This window comes from Artemia sp. Qi Xiang Cuo, chromosome 17, assembly GCF_049724085.1.
Source record: "Artemia sp. Qi Xiang Cuo chromosome 17, ASM4972408v1, whole genome shotgun sequence".
Taxonomy (NCBI): domain Eukaryota; kingdom Metazoa; phylum Arthropoda; class Branchiopoda; order Anostraca; family Artemiidae; genus Artemia; species Artemia sp. Qi Xiang Cuo.
In genome coordinates this window covers 52,425,416-52,428,544 of record NC_142810.1, presented here as the reverse complement: position 1 = coordinate 52,428,544, position 3,129 = coordinate 52,425,416, and positions in this window count along the sequence as shown.

The following is a 3,129-nucleotide window of genomic DNA, read 5'->3' as shown; positions in this document are numbered from 1 at the left end:
GTATATGAAGGGTTGCCTCCTCTTCAATACCTTGCTGTTTATTTCTATATTTTGTTATATTTCTACTGTTTGTCCCATTTTTTTAAGAATGGCTACTGAAACACAAGAGCCGGATAATCAAACAGTTCGTGGTAACAAACTGTAAGTAAGGAGCGACCCGGCTCAATGGTAACCGAAACTCTAAAAAACGGAATTTTGATACCAATAGATTCATCAAAATAATCAGATTTTAATTCTGATTTTAAATATATAAGTTTCATCAAGTTTAATCAAGTTACCTATCAAAAGTTACGCACCTGAGAAAATTTGGCTGATTTTTGAAAAAAGAAGGAAAGATCCCCTAAAAATTATAGAACTCTAATGAAAATCACACGATCATATTCAGCGTATCAGAGAACCCTACTGTTGAGGTTTCAAGCTCCTATCTATAAAAATGTGGAATTTTGCATTTTTTGCCAGAAGAAAGATCACGGATGCGTGTTTATTTGTTTGTTTGTTTTTTTTGTTTTTTTTCCAGGGGTAATCGTATCGACCCAGTGGTCCTAGAATATCGTAGGAGGGCTCATTTGAACGGAAATTAAAAGTTCTAGTGCCCTTCTTAAGTGACAAAAAAATGGAGGGCAACTAGGCCCCCTCCCACGCTCATTTTTTTCCCAAAGTCATCTGATCAAAATTTTGAGATAGCCATTTTGTTCAGCATGGTCGAAAATATTATAAATATGTCTCTTAGGATGACTTAATCCCACGAAGCCCCCAGGGGGAGGGCTGAAAGTTATGAATTTTACCCAATGTTAACATATAGTATTGGTTATTGGGACCCAGCTCAATGGTAACCAAACCTCTATAAAACGGTATTTTAATACAAATAGATACATCAAAAGAATCGGATTTTAATGCTGATTTCAAATATATAAGTTTCATCAAGTTTAATCCTACTCATCAAAAGTTATGAACTTTACCCAATGTTAACATAATGTATTGGTTATTGGGACCCGGCTCAATGGTAACCGAAACTCTAGAAAACGGTATTTTGATACAAATAGATACATCAAAAGAATCGGATTTTAATGCTGATTTCAAATATATAAGTTTAATCCTACCCATCAAAAGTTACGCGCCTGAGAAAATTTGGCTGATTTCGAAAAAAGAGAGAAAGACCCTCTAAAAGCTATAAAACCTGAATGAAAATCACACCATCATATTCCGCGTATCAGAGAACCCTACTGTAGAGGTTTCAAGCTCATATCTACAAAAATGTGGAATTTTGCATTTTTTGCCAGAAGAAAGATCACGGGTGCGTGTTTATTTATTTGTTTTCCCCAGGGGTAATCGTATCGACCCAGTGGTCCTAGAATATCGTGGGAGGGCTCATTGGTATGGAAATTAAAAGTTCTAGTGCCCTTTTTAATTGACAAAAAATAGAGGGCAACTAGGCCCCTCCCACGCTCATTGTTTTCCCAAAGTCACCTGATCAAAATTTTGAGATAGCCATTTTGTTCAGCATGTTTGAAAATATTATAAGTATGTCTTTTAGGATGACTTAATTCCCCGAAGTTCCCGACGGGACGTACGCAGGTGGGGGGGGCCTCCGGGCCCGCCCCCCCCCCCGAAATCTCACGATTTTTTTCATTTTCCCATAATTTTCTGATTTTTCTCACAGAATAATGGGTTTGAAGGATTTGGCCCCCCTCGAAACAAATTGGCCCCCCCCGAAACAAATTCCTGCGTACGTGCCTGGTGTCGGGGGTTATGTAGGAGGATCTTTCCATGAAGGAAGTTTTCATGGGGGAAGGGACATTGCTATGAAGGGGACGCTGGACCTCCCTGCATTATTTAAAAAGAGATCAGAAATTAAAAATAAAAAAACAAGTTTTTCAACTGCAACAGCAGCAACATCAAAACTTTAAATGAACAGAAAATATTACATATATGATTGGGTTCACCCCCTAGTCAATACCTCACTCTTTAAGCCAGAGATTTTTTAGTATTTTCATAAGAGCTATCTATTCTAATTAACGGCCTTTGTGATTAAGCGGTCATTTTTAAAGAATTGGAACAAAATTAGAACTTTCGCTTCAAGAGCAAGGTATTGACTAGGGGGTGAACCCCCTAATGTATGTATTAAAAATATATGAATATAGAAGTTCGTTACGTAAGTTAATTCGTAAGTTACGTATATTTATTACTAATAAAAACGTTAGTAGTATAGCTATATCAGTTCCGAGCAGAGTGTCCCCCCATACAGCTATAACAGTTCCGAGCAGAGTGTCCCCCCATATAGCTATAACAGTTCCGATCAGAGTGGTAGCCCATGCAGCTATAACATTTCTGAGCAGAGGTAGCCAATGTAGCTATAACAGTTCCGAGCAGAGTGTTTCCCCATATAGCTATAATGATACGTGCGCACAGTGCCCGCATATAGCTATAATGATAAGTAGCGCACAGTACTCCCGTCATAGAAGCAGACAGTGTAATGACCGGAATTCAACCACCGTGAAAATTCGTGTTGATCTCTGTTCAAAGTGCGTGATGTTTTCATGGTAGTAATTCGTTTCCTTTGTATGAAATTGTGAAATTCTTTCTGTAATTTAATTTGTTTAATTAATTTACATAAATTAATTTATTATTAATTAATTTACATAATTACATTAATTAATTAATTTTTTTTTTAATTTTAATAGTTTTTTTTATTGATGTCATTTTATTGTACTCTAATGACGATATTTTTCTTTTCCAATGATACGATTTTTTACATTCTAAGTATCTTCCCATTGATTTATATGAAATTTGTGTTTGATGTAGGAATCGAACGTGAGACCCGTGATTTCCTAAGGTAAAACAACGGCACGTTAATCGACTGAACCAGCAAGCCATTGAACATATTATGATTTTAGAAATACATCCAATGAGTTGTTTCTGGGACATTGCCCAACTGATGTTAAGCGTCACAATATTGTAACAGGTTCATTCCATTGAACTGAAACAAGTTCAAGCACATTCGATTTATCAATTGGATTTTTGATAGGTGTTAAAAGTGACCTGTTTCGGGGCATTTTTATGGCATCAACATGAGAATATGCATACCAGGATGCTTTGAGGTGCATACTAGACAAAAAATTTCTTCTTATA